This window comes from Terrapene carolina, unplaced genomic scaffold (genome assembly GCF_002925995.2).
Source record: "Terrapene carolina triunguis isolate 2854851 unplaced genomic scaffold, T_m_triunguis-2.0 Scaffold179, whole genome shotgun sequence".
Lineage (NCBI taxonomy): Eukaryota > Metazoa > Chordata > Testudines > Emydidae > Terrapene > Terrapene triunguis.
The window spans coordinates 8301530-8323315 of NW_020664530.1; positions in this window are offsets into that span (position 1 = coordinate 8301530).

Consider the following 21786-nt stretch of genomic DNA (forward strand, 5'->3'; position numbering starts at 1 on the left):
TGGGGTGGGGAAGGAGGGAAGGACAAGGCCACATTGCTTATTGTAGCCACACTAAAAATCAAACTGTTTGAATTACAGCCTTCTGTTGCTTGGGCCATCCTCTGCAGTGGAGTGGCTGGGTGCCCGGAGCCTTCCCCCGCCACGTTCTTGGGCATCTGGGTGAAGAGTCTGTGGAACATGGGGAGGAGGGTAGGCGGTTATACAGTGGATGCAGCGGGTGTCTGTGCTCTTGTTGGCTTTCCTGCAGCTCCAACAGACGCTTCATCATGTCCGTTTGCTCCCCCAACAGATGCTTCATCATGTCCGTTTGCTCCCCCATTAGCCTCAGCATTGCGTCCTGCCTCCGCTCTTCGCGCTCACTTAATTCTTTCCTGGCCTCTGCCACTGAATGCCTCCATGCATTAAGCTGTGCCCTATCAGTGCAGGAGGACTGCGTGAGCTCGGAAAATATGACATCGCGAGTGCGGTTTTTTTCGCCTTCTAATCTGCGATAACCTCAGAGACGGAGATGATGGGGGAGCGTAGAAACACTCTACGCTCTATGATTCTGGGGGGACTGCATGGTCACCTGTGCTGTTGAGTTCGCCACGCTGACCAAACAGGAAATGAAATTCAAAAGTTCCCGGGGCTTTTCCTGTGTACCTGGCTATTGCATTGGAGTTCAAAGTGCTGTCCAGAGCGGTCACAATGGAGCACTCTGGGATAGCTCCTGGAGACCAATACTGTCGATTTGCGTCCGCACTACCCCAAATCCGACCCAGCAAAGTCGATTTTAGCGCTACTCCCCTCGCCGCGGAGGAGTATAGAAGTCGATTTTAAGAGCCCTTTAGGTCGACGGAACGGGGTTGGTTGTGTGGACGCATTCATTTTTAAATCGACCTAATGCGGCCAAATTCAACCTAACCCTGTAGTGTAGACCAGGCCCAAGTTCCTAAGTCAGAGAGTCTCCTAGGGTGACCTGGAAGAAGAGCTTCAGAAAAGGGGAGGATTCTAGTGAGATAGCTACAATGTGCCCACCCTAGTATTTGGAGAAATGCTTGAGAGACCTCCACAGATCCCAACATCAGAGGAAGACTCCACTCAGGTAGCATCAGAAGTCTTGAGGTCAGAGCATCTAGATGAAGTATCTGGATGAAATCAAGACATGCGATAGACAGACTGGGGCTGAGTCCCTCAGCCAAGAAGTTGAGATAGAGAGTGTCATATATGCCTGTGGGAGACTTTCTGTTAAATAAAAGAGACTCTCTGGGGAGGGAGCTCTTTAATACCCAAAGCTGGTCTAGAGTTGTTTATACTTTGCTTGGAGGGAAATCAAAGCAGGACTTACCTGCAGTTCCAGATCTGACCACAAAGAGGCATGCCAGGGTGACTTTCACATCAGAGTCTAATCATGGTAACAAACTTCTTTGGTTTCATTTTTATAATTAGAGCAACTTTGTGCATCAGGGCCTTCTTTTTTTTTTTTTAAAGGACTGAATGGGGGTGGGAGGGGAGATTCCAGACTACCCAGTACTGATATATGAAATCCATAGTGCAGCTAGCTCCAGTGTCTTGATTTGTACTGGTTTAGAGACTGCCAAAGAAAAAACGGGACTCTGTCAAGTGCCTGAGACCAGTCCAACTACCATTGAAGTCAACAGGAGTTGTTCAATTGACTTCAATGGTAATTGGATCAAGCCCTAAGAAATGTTTTAGCACTTCTCCCTAGGCTTCTCCATGCCTCTCTTGAAGCCCTTCAGATTCTCTATCCAGAGCTGGCCTTACCATGAGGTGAACTGAGGTGGCTGCCTCAGGTGCCAGACTTTGTGTGTGTGTGTGGGGGGGGGGGCACTAGGACCCAGAGTGTAGAAAATTGTGTCTGCTGCTGGTGCATATGTATTCTCTCTACTCCAGATGCACAGAGATGGTGGAGTGCTGTGCTGGAGGAAGGAGGGCACAAGAGACATAACAGGCAGGCAGGAGAAAAGGTAAGAAGGAATAACAGAAGGCAGCAGGAGCTGCAGGGAGAGAGAGGAGGAGGAGCCTCTTATGTACCTCTCTAGCACCCCCAGGAGCCTGGTCTGATTAACACCAGCTTCTCAGGGAGCAATTGAGTGTTGAGAGCCGCTATAGCTGGCACAGAACAGCAGTCATGAGTGAAAGAAGAAAATGCCCCTCTGGGGCAGCATCCAGAAAAAGAAAGAAAGCAAAGGAAGCTTTTCTATCTAAGCAGGAGGGAGCTCTCCTGAGATACATAGACACAAATGTTTATGGTGAGCCTTTCGGCCCCAGTGAGGATGTGAGTGGTGAGGAGATGCCTGAACTTCCAGTTAGTCAGAATGCAGGTGACCTGGCAGCTACTGCAGCATCCATATCTCCATCTCAAATGGATGCAACTATGCACATTCCTGAAGAAAAGTGTAGATCAGAGAAGAGTGTGGTGGAGGTGCAAGAAACAGCTTCTGCTGAGTTCAGTTCCTTAAGTCTAGATGATCCAGGACTGTGGACCCACTTGAGCAGTAGCCTGAGGGACTTCCTTGTACAGCATGGGCCACAGCAAGTGAAAAACTTCATGTTCCCCAAAGACAATGAAAATAGAAGCTTCCATCCAACACAATACTGGCATGAAATTCCCAATGGTGACAATGTGGAGAGGCCATGGCTTATGTACTCAAAAACCCAGGATGCTGCATACTGTTTTTCTTGCAAACTCTTCCAGTCTAATGTTCCAGCCACATTGGGTTCTACAGGAACAAAGGACTGGAGAAATCTGGCTAGAAATTTGGCATGCCATGAGAAGGCAGCAAATCACCAGAGAGCATTCCATAGGTGGAAAGAGCTTGAGATGAGACTAAGATTAAAGGCCACCAGAGATGATCAGCATCAAGAGAAGATTGCATCAGAGTCTCTTTACTGGCAAAATGTTCTGAAAAGGCTCATTGCCATTGTGAGAATGCTTGCTACCCAAAACCTAGCACCGCGTGGCACTTCAGATCAGCTGTATGTGCCAAACAATGGAAACTTCCTTAAAATTGTGGAGCTGATGGCTGAGTTTGATGCTGTATTCCAGGAGCATCTAAGAAGAGTCACCATCCAACAAATGGACACACTCCACTACCTTGGAAAAACAATTCAAAATGAGATCATACAGTTACTGGCAACAAAAGTCAAACAGAAGATTGTGGCAGATCTGAAGTCAGCCAGATCTGTTATTCTGGACTGCACACCTGACATCAGCCATACGGAACAAATGACTTTAATGGTGCGTTTTGTAACAACAACAGAACCTAGTGAAAATGTCCCTGCAATGGTGACTGTCAGAGTATTTTCTAGAATGTATTGACATTGATACTACGGGAGCTGGTATTCCAAATGTGCTTCTTAAAAAGTTGGAAGATACGGGAATTGCGATAGCTGACATGAGAGGTCAGGGCTACAATAATGGTGCCAACATGAGAGGAAAGAACAGAGGAGTGCAGACATGGATCTGAGAGTTAAACCCTCGAGCTTTTTTATCCCATTCAGTTCTCATTCATTGAACTTGGTGGTCAGTGATGCAGCATCAGCTTCTAGTGAGGCTGCTGAATTTTTTAATGTCATTCAAAGCATCTATGTATTTTTCTCTGCATCAACTCATCAATGGCAAATTTTGAAGCAACATCTGGGAACATCCTCTCTGACACTGAAACGACTGAGTGCCACACGATGGGAAAGTCGAGTGGAGGCGATCGGGTGACCAGATCGCAAGAGTGAAATATCAGGACACATTGGGCGAGCGGGGTGGGAGGGAGGGGAACGACGACGACAGACTCAGGTGCACAGAGCCATGAGAGGGGGCCCTAGGAAGCTGCGAGGGGGGTTGTACGGCCCCTGCTGCAGCCCGCACCACAAGCCACAGGGCAAGGACTCATGGCCCCAGCTCCAGCCCCCAGTAGAAGCCACAGGGCCAGGGGCACAGGGCTCCGGCTCCAGACCCCGGCTGAAGCTGCAGGACAGGGGTGCAGGATTCTGGTTGCAAAGTCAGATCCAGTTGCAGGGCAGGGGAGTGAAGGGTCCCGGTTCTAGCTCTGGCTCCAGCCGCAGTCACAGAGGGGAGGCCCCCAGTCCTGCTTTCAGCCCCAGCTTCAGCCACTGACAGCTGAAGCAAACTACATCACAAAGGTCTGGAATCAGTGAGTCTAAATTATAGACTTAATCGTAATACATATTTAAACATACAGATTTATTTGTACACTAAACAAACAACAGGGGTAAAGGGCCGGGTTTTTTATTCAGTCAATAAATCAACTTCCCAATTTGCATATCTCTCAGATATGCCAGAAGTCTAGTACTTTTTGGCTGACTTTGCCATAGCCATAACTTGCTTCTGGGCAATCACAAAGCTGTAGAAGTCCTTGCAACTCATCTGGAAATTCATTTTGACAAGGGTTTCACTCCACACCAAGTCTATGCTGCTTCAAATCCGGACATCAGTCCATGCACCTTTCATGATTGAAAATACACATTCTGAGTATGCATTGCTTATGGGTATACTGAGCACGCATGACACCAGCTTTGCCATGTTCAGGAATTCAGTGCTACTGTCCTTGTTTCTCAGCACTTGAAACCAGAGTTCCCCAACTGAATAGTTTCCAGGCTCCAACTTGGAGTTGATGTCTTTGATGATACAGTACTCATCATAGAGCTGATCAAGATCCACTGTTTTCTGAAGGTTTACAGCTGTCACGGCTGCAGACAGATCCTTGAATTCGAATACCCTATTAACTTTGATGTTCAAGCACTGGGTATTGAACAAGTAGCCAGCTGTTGAAAAATCAAACCATTTCTCCAAATATAGGATCGACACATCGTAAAAGTTCAGGAAGTCTTTCTGGAGATATGCAGCAGTGACAGGCAGCATCTCAGTTAATGCACTTTCAACTTTGGAGCCAAAGAATTTGTCATTTTTCCGTTGCTGAAGTTTAATTCTCAGAGTATTCATTATGGCATACAGTTCACATGCTGTCATATTCTCATTTTCCAAACAGAGCACAGTATCATTGAAGATTTTCAGGACATTCTGGAGGAAAAACAGATGAACCTCAACTTTGCTAGGCCCCTCACCTTGTTCACCGTTTTCCCTGTCCGAGAACAGCATCCATAGAGATTTTGGACACTTCTCACTGCCCAGAGAAACAAAGTAGCACTTAACAGCCTGCCACGTATTTACAAACCTGTTTACAGCTGGGAAAAGACTCAACCAGCACGTTGGAAGATGGCACAGTAAAGTGGCATACTCCATATCCACAAAGTCAAACATATCCTTCAGTGCTGCTACTCTCTTAGTGGAACTGCTGAAATGATTGAACATCTTAATCACCAGAGTCTCAATGTCAACTTGTAGGGTATTGCTACCATGTTTCACGGCATTGTGCACAATATGGGCAGGGCAGTTTGCTGGCAAGATATTTTCATTTTGTTTTTTTAAATTCTGGTACACTGATTGTCGCTTTCCATAATTCACATTTGCATTATCAGCACAGTAGGAAGACACTTTGTTTAGGTCTAGTTTGTGTGTCGCAAGTTTTTCAAGTAATGTGTTGCTTATTGCCTCTGCGGTCTCTTCGCTTTGCTCATAGAAGTCTAACAGTTTATCTTGGACCCCATGTTCAGGTGTCCAGTATCTCAGTGATAAGGGGAAAGTTTTCACCTTGCCCTTGTTAGATGCATCTGTAGCAACTGAGAAATAGGGACCATCTGGCTTGCTGAGGTCTTTTAAAAATTCTGTTGAGAGCGGTGACAGCACATTTTTGACCAATGCGTCCGCTTTAGTCCGGCCACAACTGACGTGCTTTGCAATCGTTGAATCTGGATAGAAGGTAGGTGCCAGTTTAAGTTCACAGTCACACGAGCGATAGGAGTGTTGATGGACTACTGTGTGGTAAACTTGATTTAGCTCAACAGTGATAACCTTGATATTGAAGACAACAAGGAGTCTGGTGGCACCTTAAAGACTAACAGATTTATTTGGGCATAAGCTTTCGTGGGTAAAAACCTCACTTCTTCAGATGCATAGAGTGAAAGTTACAGATGCAGGCATTATATACTGACACATGGAGAGCAGGGAGTTACTTCGCAAGTGGAGAACCAGTGTTGACAGGGCCAATTCAATCAGGGTGGATGTAGTCCACTCCCAATAATAGATGAGGCGGTGTCAATTCCAGGAGAGGAAAAGCTGCTTCTGTAATGAGCCAGCTACTCCCAGTCCCTATTCAAGCCCAGATTAATGGTGTTAAATTTGCAAATGAATTTTAGTTCTGCTGTTTCTCTTTGAAGTCTGTTTCTGAAGTTTTTTTGTTCAATGATAGTGACTTTTAAATCTGTAATAGAATGACCAGGGAGATTGAAGTGTTCACTTACTGGCTTATGTATGTTACCATTCCTGATGTCCGATTTGTGTCCATTTATTCTTTTGCGGAGGGACTGTCCGGTTTGGCCAATGTACATGGCAGAGGGGCATTGCTGGCACATGATGGCATATATAACATTAGTGGATGTGCAGGTGAATGAGCCCTTGATGGTGTGGCTGATGTGGTTGGGTCCTCTGATGGTGTCGCCAGAGTAGATATGGGGACAGAGTAGGCAACGAGGTTTTCTACAGGGATTGGTTCCTGGGTTGGTGTTTCTGTGGTGTAGTGTGTAGTTGCTGGTGAGTATTTGCTTCAGGTTGGGGGGTTGTCTGTAAGCGAGGACTGGCCTGCCTCCCAAGGTCTGCGAGAGTGAGGGATCATTTTCCAGGATAGGTTGTAGATCGTGGATAATGCGCTAGAGAGGTTTTAGCTGGGGGCTGTATGTGATGGCCAGTGGTGTTCTGTTATTGTCCTTGTTGGGCCTGTCTTGTAGTAGGTTCTCCACTTGCGAAGTAACTCCCTGCTCTCCATGTGTCAGTATATAATGCCTGCATCTGTAACTTTCACTCTATGCATCTGAAGAAGTGAGGTTTTTACCCACAAAAGCTTATGCCCAAATAAATTTAAGGTGCTGTGACGGGTTGGATCACAGAAACCCCCTTGGGAGCTGCCACCTGATGTACCAAGACTACTCCTGCTCCTGTTTTCCCTGCCAGCTCAGGACTTCAGCACCGTGTCTTGCTGAGCCAGACACTCCCGTCTGCTCCAACACAGATCCAGGGTCTGAATCACTTGTCCCAGAGCTGCACGTTTACCTGAAAACAGCTCACAGAAGTGTGCTTGTCTCTAGCACTCAGATGCTCAACTCCCAATGGGGTCTAAACCCAAATAAATCCGTTTTACCCTGCATAAAGCTTATGCAGGGCAAACTCATAAATTGTTCGCCCTCTATAACACTGATAGAGAGATTCATAGATTCATAGATTCTAGGACTGGAAGGGACCTCGAGAGGTCATCAAGTCCAGTCCCCTGCCCGCATGGCAGGACCAAATACTGTCTAGACCATCCCTGATAGACATTTATCTAACCTACTCTTAAATATCTCCAGAGATGGAGATTCCACAACCTCCCTAGGCAATTTATTCCAGTGTTTAACCACCCTGACAGTTAGGAACTTTTTCCTAATGTCCAACCTAGACCTCCCTTGCTGCAGTTTAAGCCCATTGCTTCTTGTTCTATCCTCAGAGGCTAAGGTGAACAATTTTTCTCCCTCCTCCTTATGACACCCTTTTAGATACCTGAAAACTGCTATCATGTCCCCTCTCAGTCTTCTCTTTTCCAAACTAAACAAACCCAATTCTTTCAGCCTTCCTTCATAGGTCATGTTCTCAAGACCTTTAATCATTCTTGTTGCTCTTCTCTGGACCCTTTCCAATTTCTCCACATCTTTCTATGCACAGTTGTTTGCTCCCCCAGGTATTAATACATACTCTGAGTAAATTACTAAATAAAAAGTGATTTTATTAAATACAGAAAATAGGATTTAAGTGGTTCCAAGTGGTAACAGACAGAACAAAGTAAGTCACCAAGCAAAATAAAATAAAATGTGCAAATCTATGCCTAATCAAACTAAATACAGATAATCTCACCCTCAGAGATGCTTCAGTAAGTTTTTCTCAGACTGGACACCTTCCAGGCCTGGGCACCATTCTTTCCCCTGGTACAGCTCTTGTTCCAGCTTAGGTGTTAGCTAGGGGCTTCTCCATGATGGCTCCTCTCCTGTCTCTCCTGTTCCACCCCTTTATATATCTTTTGCATAAGGCGGGAACCCTTTGTCCCTCTGGGTTTTCACCCCCACTCTCTGGAAAAGCACCAGGTTAAAGATGGATTCCAGTTCAGGTGACATGATCACATGTCACTGCAAGACTTCATTGCCCACTTGCCAGCACACACATATACAGGAAGACTCACAGGTAAATACAGCCATCTGCGGATAATGGTCCTTGTTAATGGGAGTCATCAAGATTCCAAACCATCATTAATGGCCTACACTTTACATAATTACAATAGGCCCTCAGAGTTATATTTTATATTTCTAGTTTTAGATACAAGAGTGGTACATTTATACAAATCGGATGATCATACTCAGTAGATTATAAGCTTTGTAATGATACCTTACAAGAGACCTTTTGCATGAAGCATATCCCAGTTACGTTATATTCACCTATTACCATATTTTTCTAAAACTATCCCAGTTACATTATATTAACTTATTATCATGTTTTTATAAAACCATATAGACTGCACAACGTCACAGGTGCCACCAGACTCCTTGTTGTTTTTGTAGATACAGACTAACACGGCTACCCCCTGATACTTGATATTGAAGGATTCATTTGGCTTGCTGAAGAAATGTGAGACCATTGTATTGCTCTTGTGAGTCTGGGTGTTTTGTCCATGATTTTTTGATTCAGCATGATGCTTAACATCAGACCACCATGGCAAATGGTAAATTCCTTCCTGCATGCTTTACAAAAGGCTTTTGAATCACACACATAGGATTTCCGAATCCAGGTGTAAGTGGCTTCCCATTCTGTCCTGTATCTGCACTGTCTCTTTTGTTTTTTGGTAGTTGGCTCCTCCCTTGCCGTTGCCATTTCAGGTGGGGTTTTCAGCTGAAGACCGTTAACTAGATAGCTAGCCACTGAAAAGAACTGCGCAGTCTCTGTGCTTCTTACGTGTTATTACATGCCCACTGTAGTTTGTCCTACGGTATGCACTGTGGTTCAGAACTGTACACTACCGTAAATTTGCGTTACACCGGAAAACAACCTGAAAAACCAAAAATGCCAGTAGATAACCAATCACAATCAGGTTTAATGGGACATTCCCAATCAACTAATTTTCTATTTCACTACCAAATGTAAAATTTTACCTGAATATCAGGACAATGGCGTCCCGATTGTACATCAAGCAGATGTATGCTGCCAGGTGCAATCCCTGCTTACTAATGTGGGTAAGTGAACTGGGCAGCAGCCTAGCAGTGCTCAGCCCCAGCCTGCCTTGTGTAGAATCAGCATGTGCAGAGGCGGATAGTGTAGACAGGCCCTCAGAGCCCTCCCCATCTAGTGCCCCATCCATGGCTGCAGGGGTATTGCTCCTAGAAGTCACAGATCAGCTACATGCCATTGTAGGCATCCTTCTGCTTCATACATTCCTCTCTACCCATAAAGTTTAATTGACATTGCTCACTGTATTTTGCCTGTCAGTTTTGATCAAGCCCATCTAAAGAGAGGATGAATGTTTAAAATATCACAGCATAAATAATTTGAATCAAATACAGGTTTGCATTAAAGCTTTGGTGTGTTATTTGTGGCTAAAGTTATTTTAAATCTTCAAAATTTGCCATATACTGGTCAGAATAATCATTGACTCTGAATGCAAATCATCCTTTCCATACCAATGTTTGTCTCGCTATGTGTGTGTGAGTGGATGGTTTTTACAAGACTTTATGACACCCCCCCCCCCCCCCCCCCGAGCCAGACTCTGAGTCCAGTCGGGAGAGGGACCCCCCCGCGCCGGTGCCGCTTCCCCTGCCGGACCGCTGGGGCTGTAGGGCCAGCGGTGACCCTGTCTGCCGGCTGCGAGCGAGCAGGAGCGGGTGGAGGTCCAGGGGCAGCGGACCCACCCGGCCATACCATTAATTGCAGTGTAGACATTCTGGCTCAGGTTGTAGCCTGAGCTCTGGGACCCCCCTACCTCACAGAGCCCAGGCTTCAGCCCAAGCCTGAATGTCTACATCACAATTAAACAGCCCCTTAGCCCGAACCCTGTGAGCCCAAGTCAGCTGGCCTGGGCCAGATGCAGGTGTCTAATTGCAATGTAGACATACCCTGAGGTGTGGCCACAGCATGTGGAATACAGGCTTTTTCTGCCCTCTTCTGCACTGTGAGCATGTTGCAGCTATTTTTTAATCATTATGAGGCTTTGTTGCACCATGTGTTCACTTGTAATCAGTAAGTTTGAATACAGAATGTGGGATCAGTCCTGCAGTCTGTACTAAGGGAAAACATCCAAGCTTTATTTTGATTAGACTAGTTATCTTGTCTGTGCCATGGGCTAGATAGATTGTGGCTTCCAAGCCCCTGCCTTGCATTCAGTGGTGGTGAAAAGCACTACCTCAGAAGGCACACTCTCTCCAATACTGCTCCTTGAGCATGGCTTGTGTGTGGTACCCTTTGCACAAGCCCACATTGATTTACCAGCAACTTCTTCGTGGGGGGGGGCAGAACAAGAGGCCCCTCAAGCTGGGGCAGATTGGCAAGAACAAGAGAGGTAAGGGCCAGGCTCACCCCGTTTCCTAAAGTCTTGCAGCCCCCAGCTGGGAGGAGCGGGAGGGGGGGGTCTCCCCCGAGCCCACCCTGCTTCCTTCTCCGCAGCTGTTCGGAATCGGAGTCACTTCGCCCCGCACCCTCCCTGGGAGTCCCCCCTTTGGCCACCAGGTTTCACACCTGCTTGGCCATTCTCCCACTGGGTAGCCATGCAAAATATAGGGGAAACTGAGGCACACAGGATTCATCGAAATCTTTCAGAACATTTGTCACAACTTGAGCCTCCCTCCCCCCAACCCTGCTGGACAGTCACCCTCCTTGGCTTATTTCTTTCCTCCCCTATTTTTGATTTTATTTTCACACACCTCCTCCCCAATCACTCAATGTCCCCACCCCCCACTGGCGCCTTCCTCCACAAGAGAGGAGCTGCTTCCCAGCGCGCTCGGGGGTGTAGGAACTGCTATGCTTAGCCCCCTCCCGAAAGAACGTGGCTCCCTGCCCCCATGCCCAGCGGCCCCCTGCATCAGCAGAGCAGAACGGCGGGGCTGGGGCTGCTGGAGGCCGGAGCCAGTGGCTGCGAGATGCACCTGGCGACTCTATAAAAGCCCCCCCCACCACCACCCCGCGCTCTCGCTGCCTCCCGGCGGATCCCCCCACAGGCACACATACAGCCGCAGCAAAAGCAGGAGTAAGTTGATCCATTGATTGCTTACCTGGAGCAGCATGCAGCAAGCATCCAGCAGGCAGGTCCCACTCTGGCTCCTAGCCTAGGGGGGTCGCGTCGCTGGCGGGTCGGGTCGGGTCGAGGGGGGCGGGGGACTCAATCTCTCTGCCCACTGCCGGCGTCTACAAGTCACGCCCCCCAGCATGCAGCGGAGCTGCGGAGAATTCCTCACTGCCTGCCTCACCTCTGTGTGTGCCTCGGGCTGCTGCTGCATTCTGTAGGCTCCTGCCGGCCAGCAGGCAGGCACCAGCTGAGAGCTCAGCTGTGCAGCGCTGCCCCAGGGGCCCCGGAAGAACAAGTGAGTGGCACCGGTGGCGACGGCTTGCCACGGTCCCCCGGATATCGGGACAAAGTGCGTCCCGATCAATGTAAGGTTGGGACGCGGGACAAGTCCCCTAAAATCGGGACTGTCCCATCAAAATCGGGACGTCTGGTCACCCTAGGAGGCGATAAAGCCTATCAAACACCAAATTGGGAAGATAGATGTTGCCATAGTTGCCATTATGGAGGATAATGCTATGACAGGAACTGTTCGTGGGAGAACAGTGGCAGAGGGAAAAGGAATCACCAGAAACATACACAACTTCAAATTTCTGTGTGGCTTAGTGTTGTGGCATGACATTGATATATCTGGAGCAATGGAACAACTGGACAAAGCAAAGTCATGCCTACAGTCTTACCGGTCAGATGAGGGATTTCAAAACGTTCTGAAGAGTGCACAGAAGTTGGCAGAGGAACTTCACACTGAAGCTATTTTCCCACCCATTCAAGAATACAAGAGTCACAGAAGAAAAAGACATTTTGATTATGAGGCATGGGATAATCCCGCTAAGAGACCCCAAACAACAATTCAAAGTTGAATTCTTAACCAGATTGTGCTACATCGTGCAATACAGTCAGTTGAAGAACGTTTCAGGCAGCTCAAGGAACACAGCAGTATATTTGGGATGTTGTATGATATTCCAAAACTCCTCACTATACCTGAAGAAGACCTACACCAGCAATGCAGGGCACTAGAGACAGTGTTGACACATGATGACCTGCGCAATATTGATGCGAGTGATTTAAGTGATGAACTGAAAGCCCTTTCAAGATACATTTCAGCAGGATCGACTCCAAAGGCTGTTCTGGAATATATGTGCACAAATAAGATGACCACCCTCTTTCCAAATGCTTTTGTTGCTCTGTGCATACTTCTAACACTTCCTGAAACAGTTGCCAGTGGAGAACGCAGCTTCTCCAAGCTGAAGTTAATAAAAACATATATACGCTCCACAGTGACACAGGGGAGGCTGGTCGGGCTTGCAACCATCTCAATACAGCATGAGCTGGCCCAGACTGTGGACCTTCAGCAGGAAGCAGTTCAAATCTTTGCAACGCAGAAGGCACGGAAAGCACCACACCACTTTGGCATTTTTATCTGTTTGAATAATCAATGTTTACTATGCAGACAAGAAAAGTGACATTTGCTGTTCAGGCATTTGAAAGTTAAGTGTTACTTAAAATTTTTGAACAAGGCATTTTAAGTTGTTAGTTCTCCTTTCTTGGGGTAGGTAGCAGAGCAGTACCATGAGAGGAGTAGAACAGGAAGAAGGCAGAATTGAGACCATTCAAAGTTTTGGCCCAAGCGAGGGGGCGTGGGGACGTCATTTGAGCTCCCTGCCTCAGGTGCCAAAATGTTGTGGGCCGGCCCTGTCTCTACCCTGCATTTACCAAGCTTTATGTCTCCCATATTGGAGATTGCATCACAGTCCCCGTCCTCCCAGATAGTGACAAGGCCTTCTGGTGAGCTCACCAACTCCATTCCTTCATCCTACAGTGACATTAGGCAGACTCTGAGGGGATAAATATCAGGAACTGAGGCCTTGTTTTCAGTAGTAAGAAAGGTGTTTTTAGCATGTTAGCTAATGTGTTCAAGCAATTTGTATTTTTCATGTGTTAGCTGGGAGGGATGAAACCTGGGGTGGGCGTAGCTGCTCAAGGAAACTCTAACACATGTTAAACCTATAACATGCTGTCACCACTAGGGTTTTTAACATGTTACCTGATGTGTGTTAAAAACACACCTTGTTTTTTTTCTAGTGTCATACAGATGGGTTAGAAAAGGTTAAAAGCTCAAGTGTATTTGTCCGAGGACAAAACTACTACAGGGGAATAGGGTGTTAATTGGGTAGCAAGTGAACACACACATAGGAAGTACAGAAAATTTGTGTTGCATTTCTGTAAATGAAAAAATGGGATATGGTAGATGGAAAGAATGCTAACCTCTGATCAGAAATTAAGACGAGCTGAATTTTGCTTTTCTCTGCATAATCTTTGTTAAACTGGGACTTGAAGTCATAGGTCTCCTACATGGCTGTACAGTGCATTCCCACTAGATCTTTAGCCTTATCCTTCTACTACAAAATGTTTGGGAAGTAGATCAGAAATATCCTGAAGTCAGAGCTCCAAGCTGATACCACATAGGGCTTCATATTTGGTAGCTGTTCTGCACATTAAGATTTCAGCGACTAAAGATTAAACTTTGACATTTTATATTAGTGAGTCAAACTGAGCTGGCTACTGGTCTGTGGTATCCTGTTCTCTACTGTTCTTTCACCCATGGAGAGTGGATGTTTTTTCCACATAAAACTTAAAGCTTGATCCATATATTGTGAAATGATTGAGGCAAAAGGTGATAATTCACAGGCTGGATATCTAGCAGTATTTCTATCTAGCATCTGACCTTTGTATCCATCTGCCCCAGAGAAGCACGTCTTGGAGAAAAAGAAAATGCATTCTGGATAGGGGCTTATATCATGTGACTTACCATGTAATATGATGTAATGTAACAGAAGAGGAAAATATGTGCAGGCTTATATCATACACATACATACATACCCTTTTGTTGTGGTAAGAATGAATCACTGGTGTTTAATAACCAATGATATAGTAAAATATCTGTGGGCAATTTAATATAATCGTTTTGTTGCCCACATATCCACACATAGTTGTACTTCTCAACTAAGTCACACAACAACCATCACATTGCCTCCACAGAGATGCTCAACTGCTCGTGTATCCTTTCCTGAACAATCTCAAAATGGTACCACAAAACACTGATTCTATAGTTTATTTTGTACATGTAAGTCTCCAGTGTACATTGTGACTTGTCACCTCACTAATGTTTGCTTGTTTTAACATAAGTGCTCTACCCCCTTATGATGAAGGTTCAGGCATTCTGGCTGATGTGGCCAAGGATACAATAGAACTGTTTGTTAGGATGGACAAGGCAGTCTATTTTTCTGATTGTTTTCAGGGCGTTGCTATCAGGGTAGAGTTAAGGCAGTTTGGAGTAGGGAGGTAAACACTCAGGGCAGGTCTACCCTATCGCTTAAGTCGATATAACTTACCTCACTCAGGGATGTGAAAAAGACACCTCTCTGGGCGACGCAAGTTATAGAGACCTAAGAGCTGTCCATACCAGTGCTATGTCAGTGGGAGACACTCTCCCACCGACATAGCTTCTGCCTCTCATGGAGCTGGAATAATTGTGCTTATGGGAGAGAGCTCTCCTGTTGGCATCGAGCATCTTCACCAGATACACTGCAGCGATGCAGCTGCGCCGATGTAGTGCTTCTAGTGTAGACTAGCCCGCGGTTTACCAAGTAAAATAGGAGTAGTAATACTTACCTCACAGACACGGGAGGCTTAATTAATATTTATAAGGTACTAAGGGCTGCTTTGTAACTTTACAGCCCTGCTGAAGTAAGGGGTAGCATGTAACTGCATCACCCACAGTCACAATCTGGTGCTTCCCCCTTGTTTGGGGCAGTGGGGGGAGAGAAGTAAGCTGTACCAGTCTTTTTGCTGGTGCACACTATTTCCCTCCACTGGGCCAAAGCAGAGGTTCAGGCCAGTGCATTGGGGCAGTGGAAGTGGGTCCTTTCACTCCCTGCCCCCTTGGGGGATGAACATTATCAGCCTTGTAGTGGCGGCTTTTTCCACAGTACAGGCTCTGGCAAAGTGGGTAGCTTGTGCAGAGTGTAAGTGGTCTCCTGAAACCTCGTGCTCCCCTTGTATGTGAGCCCTACACAGGGCCGGCTCCAGGCACCAGTGCAGGAAGCAGGTGCTTGGGGCGGCCAACGGAAAGGGGTGGCACGTCCAGGTCTTCGGCGGCGGGTCCCTCAGTCCCTCTCGGAGGGAAGGACCCGTCGCCAAAGAATGAAGTGGCGGTGGTAGAGCTGCTGCCAAAGTGCCGATCACGACTTTTTTTTTTTTTTGGCTTCACCGCTTGGGGCAGCAAAAAAGCTGGAGCCGGCCCTGGCCCTTCAAGAACACAAAGTCCTATTAGATGTGAAATACCAACTAAACTGAAGCTGTGGTCAGAAGGTTTATCTTGATTGCAGTAGTATTGTCCCACATAGCACTTGCAATATCTGCTGCAGTTGAGGAGAGAGATAAACACATTGAACCCTACTAAAATGCATATTGATGGACTCAACAGATCCTACATGCAGCAAAACATACTCCTACACATCTACTCATTGTATCAAAATGGTAAGATCAAAAAAGAGCAACATCCTACCACAGCCCTGACCACAGATTTCAATGTTTGCTTTGTGAAACACAAGCAAACAAGAAGCTGTTAATCTACCCAAGCTATAAATAATGCATACAGTGCAATCTTTGTTCAACGTATTTAATAGGTGAGGGGAAAGGACTGGTAGGAAATAAATGGATTTATTTCATCTTATTTTATTTGCTTTAAGATACTGTAGCTGAACATTTATGAGGGCTTGAAGTAAAGAATATACCTTCTAAACAAGTAGAGAGAGATGTTTACTTTTTAAAGTGGTAGTTAAATAATTGAAGAGAACCTTTTGGGAATTTTTAAAAAATAAGGCTGGATTCAGGGAAAGATATCAGCTAATAAATAAACAAAGAGAAATATTATTAAGCTATAAGGCAATATCTTTTTTTCCCCCCCTTCAGATGATTTCTTGACAACGGCCAAGTCTTTCTTCTCTTTTTCAGAATGCACTTCATGTACCATTTGAGCTAGGAAATAGGTAATAGTTAATGAGCCCATCTCTATGGAAATGTACTCTGTGTTCACACAGTAGTTTGCATGCTTTCTGATGTGTGGATTCTCCATGGCATAACAGAACCTTGCAGGAAATAAAGCCATAGAAAGGTATTCTGCCTTTCCTTTCACATTATTTTGTCCCAGTTTATATTTATATAAGACTTTTGATGGCTTCTGAGAATTCAGCCAACACCAGGAGCTAGAGTGTAGAGTTTAGCCATAGTCATGAGCAGGAGGCATTGTGGGAGCTCTGGGATGAATAGTGCTTCTCTGGCACGATGCATTGCCCTATAATCCAACTTCGTCATTGCCAGTCCCTGTACTTCCCTGAACTCGGCAAATGCTATCGTCCTTGGGACTTACACAGTGTGTGCAAAGTGTATATATACATGCTCCCTCCCTCCCTCGCATGCACATGTCAGTGCCAGGGACAATCTGGGGCTACTTGTTTAATGTTTCTTTTTCTCCTCAAAAGTAAGTGTGTGTGTGTGTGTGTGTGTGTGTTTTAAAGACACATTCTCTCAATTCCAGCTAAAAAGTTGCTTGCCACTGCATGTGAGGGTTTCTTTTTTTTTTTTTAACTTTGTTAGAAATTCACTAAGAGATTTTCTATAGTATCTGATAATAACTATTTCAGTGCTGCCTGATACTGTGCATTAAACAAGACACTGCCAGTGTTTCTTCTTGGGCCAGGCAGGAAGTGCTGATGTTCCCATGAAACATTGGCACTTTGGGGAAATGCTGCTACTTTCCATGGCTGCATGAAACTGAGATGGAGAGCAGGAAATAAAGGGGCTTAAGTGAGAAATGCAGTAGCTCTGTAAAATCAATGATTAGGTATACATTATTTTGCAGGACTTAATAAATGAATGACCACTTACAAAGCATAGATACCATGGAATGTAGTACATATCGCTACAACATATTAGAGTATATCATATTAAAGAAACTAGTAACTACTCAGGGTCAATCCTGAGCAGGGAAAGGCCCCAGCCACCCACTGCTTCATCCCACATAATCAGGCCATCTAGTTTAGTGTCTTGGCCCTACATCCCATATTCAGGGCCAAATTTCCAAAGACATTTAGATGCCTAAAGATGCAGTGGGATTTTCAAAATGTTCAATCAATGGGAGATACCTGCTTTTGAAAATGCTACTAGGCATGTATTTGCATCTTTAGGTATCTAAGTACTTTTACAAATCTGGCCTCAGTGTCTCAGTTCACAGTTTCACCCAATGTTTTAATCAGGTTTTGCTCTCTTACAAGGACGTGGCCCTGGTCAATCTTCATGAAGCATATTCAGACGCTGATTTAATTTAAATCAATAACTGCATTTTATAGGTCCCATTCCTCTAAAAAGAAACACAGTAAGTATTTATGCACCAAGCATGATCTCAGCCCATCAGTGAAGCCCTGCTCTCCTTTCCCACTAACTAGAAGAGGAGGACTGGCACTGGGGAGTGTACATGACACCTCCAAAAACTAATGTGCTATCAACAGAACCGTCAAATGCATTGCATACAGAGCATGGAGGTAGGCACAAGTATCTCTGGTGAATATGGCTTATCTACACTGAATTGCTGGCACTGATATACTTTAGTTACATACACACATGTACGCCCCTATTGGATACTGTACATAGTGTGAAGCCACACTATAGTTCTAATTACACAGACTAGCACAACTACTACATTATGAATGATGCAATTGAAATACAATATGTAAGGCCCACTTCTGCTCTTAATTATATGGGCATGACTCCCATTGACTTTAGTGGAGTTACTATGGATTTACACTGGTGTAAGGGAGAAGAGAGCCATGAGTTTAATTTAAAATGACACAATGGTTTACCCAAAAAGAGATTAATGTATTTTCTTTTAATGTGGGCTCACTTGTGCTATTTCGACATAACCCTGCACTGTGACACTGTGTGGAGTCCCACCACCTGAGGTGCAGCCCCAGAGGCATTCTGAAACTCCCTGATGCACAGAGGCCATGTATACATTGCTATTCCCCTTGAAAGAGCACAGCCCCTCTCCCAGTCCCCTCATGGCACAGCCAGCCAACTCTGTGACCAGCTCATGTGGAGGTGGTGCTAAGGCTCCAGCCACGTTCTCCCCTTCTGCTCGCCAGGGGAGCTGAGAGAGAGAAGTCCCTGCACGCAAGGGCTACAATTCTGCCAGCTCTTTCACAGGTCACACATCAGGGTATAGGTGATGCTAGTGTTTGGAACAGGAGTCTTGCCTAGTGGTTGGAGCAGACTCAGTGGGGAGAACTGGAGTGGTGGCCAGGAGACAAGCCAGCAGTTATAGCCAGGAGTTCTAAGGCAGGTAAAGACTAGGGCTGGAACAGGAGCAGGTGCAAGTTGGAACAAGGGCTAGTACAGGAAGCGGGTTTAGCACAGGTGCAGGCATGGAACGCATTGAGCAGCTACGGTGCTGCTGTTGCTGCAACACTTGAAAAGTGAGTTGTATGATTTTCTGTCCAATCGGAGAGCACAATCTCTTAGTGGGGGTTTATTGGGCCCAGCCAAGATCACTTGGTTGCTAGGTAACTGTACCCAGAGCCAGCTGAGTTCCTAAGAATACCATTCCCCACCCCTGAGAGTGCCGCTGGGGGCGGGGTCCCTGATAGATCAAGATGTCTTTGGTGAAATTCCTGCAGGAAATTAGCGTGAACACTTTCTTCTGGTGCCAAGGATCATTCCTCTGGCCTGTACCCCTTCCAATCTATTAAATACTGAAGATTGCCCCAGCCCATCGGGTGTTGAGCACCTGATGGACTTCAGATACCTCCTGCCCATATACAATTAGTGGGAGTGGAGGAGGATCTACCTGGTCGGTGAAAGGGTTGTTAATGAACAGTTTGAGGCAAGAAACATGAATGGTGGGGTGAATGTTGAGGGATTCTGAGAGCTGAAACTTGAAGGCAACTGGGTTAATTTGATCAGTGATCCACAAAGGACCCAGGCATTGGTGATCATGCTTACCCAAAAGACAATCCATTCTCAGGTTCTGAGTTGAGCCAAACCTTATCCTCTACTTCAAGGCTGGGGTGGCCTGTCACTTTCTTTCTACACAATGCTTATGAGTTTCTTTAGTGGCAAATGAGAGTTCCTGGTGCATTTGCTGGAGATGGATGACTAGGTCCATGGCTGCTGGGTTGGCAGAGCCTTCACACAAATCTGGATGGAATCGGTGGGGGTGAAAAACAAAATTTGTGATCAATGAGGTCTGTTGTGTTGAAGTGTGGATTGAGTTGTACACAAACTCAGCCAAACACAGAAATGGGAGCCAATCATCCTGATGGAAATTCAGAAAACAACAGAGAGACTTCTTGAGGGTTTGATTGACTCTTTCAGATTGGCTATCAGTCTGTGGATAGTGGGCTGTCAAGGTGAGAAGCTGAGAAGGCAAAGAAATTCCTACCAGAATTGAGAAACACAGTGAGATCCTTGATCTGAAATGGCATGTTGTGGTGCTGAAAGATGTGCTCCAAGAAGGTTTGGGTGATTTCATGGGCATGATGCAGCATGGAATTACATAAGCCATCATGGTCAGGGAATTCAGTACAGTCTGGATAACTGAGTGCCTTTGGGAGCACAGTAACTTCACTATAAAGTCCATTGAGAGGATGGACCAAAGGAAGCAGAGGCATGGAGTGGGGTGAAGGAGGCCCCCAAGTTTTTGCTCATGGTTTCTTCATGCAGGCATAGCGATTGCATGACCTAACATAGTTTATAACATCAGTTTGTAGGGTTGGCCACCAGAAATATCTAGTGATCTGGTTCCAAATTTTAAATTGGCTGAAATATCCTGCCATGGATGAGTCATGACACAACCTTAGCATCTAAAGCCAGGAGCTGCCCTTGGGAATGTGCAGATGATCTCCATGATAAAAGACGTCTTGTTGCAGATGAAACCTTGAATCTGGGGAAGCACTTAGAGTCTGGAAGACTGGAGCCACAAAAAAGTCACTTGGAAGGAAAGATCAGCTAATGGTCATCACGTGACCAGTGCTGATCCCACAGACAAAGTGGGAGGTACTAAGACCAGTGGTGTGAGCCTCCTATCCCACTTCATGGTCCTCAGCCTTGTGGGACAAAGCATCCACCTTCCTGTTCTTAGTTCCAGGATGGCACATAACTGTAAAGTCAAATTGGGAGAGGAAAAGGGCCCAGCAAATCTGATGCTGGTTGTGTCATCATGTTGTCTGTATATGCTCCACATTCTTGTGATCCATCCAGACTTGTATAGGTGTGTGGGCCTTCTCAAGAAGATAGTGCCACTCTTCAAAAGCAGCCTTGATGGTTAGGAGCTCCTTGTGGATAAGGCAATGGCTTTCTAAGTCAGAGATTGTGGGTTCATGTCCCATCTGGGGTGAAAAAATACTTTCGGGGGGAGGGATAGCTCAGTGGTTTGAGCACTGGCCTGCTAAACCCAGGGTTGTGAGTTCAATCCTTGAGGGGGCCACTTAGGGATCTGGGGCAAAATCAGTACTTGGTCCTGCTAGTGAAGGCAGGGGGCTGGACTCGATGACCTTTCAGGGTCCCTTCCAGTTCTATGAGATAGGTACATCTCTCTCTCTATATATATATTGTCCCATATATCATAAGTTTTCTCAGCAGGAATCTGTTTCCAAGAAAAAAGGCTCAAGGACAAAGCAACTGGTGAGGGCCTGTAAATTGTGAGAGGTCCAGGCCTATTGCAAAGTCTGAGGTGTTGGTCTTGACTATGAAGGCATTTGTGGGGTCCAGATGGGTCAAAACAGGGGTAGAAATAAATGATTTTTTCAAACTGTTGAAAGCTGCCTGCATGTCAGTGAACCAGGTGAACTTAGTCCTCCTCTTAAGGACGGACTTGTTATAGGAGCTATAGAGAATCCTTAGATGAATTGCAGGTAAAATTTTGGAAATCTGAGGAACTGCTGCACTCCGTGTATATTCGATGATGCCTTCCACTTGGTAATGGCTCTAATCTTGTGGGGGTCCATGGCAAGTCCTGCTGGAGAGATGATATAGTCCAGAAACTCCCATGGTATCTTTGTCAAATTCATATTTCTCAGGTTTCCCATAAAGTTGATTTTGGCAAAGCCAATTAAGAACTGTGTGCATGTAGTAGTCACGGAGTTCCTGATTCTCTGAAAAAATAAGAATATCATCAAAGTAGATGATCATAAATTGTTCGAGGATATTGCTGTAGATGTCATTCATGAAATGCTGGAAGATTGTGGGGGGTATTACACAAACTAAATGGCATTACCAAGTATTCAAAATGGACATATTAGGTTTGAAA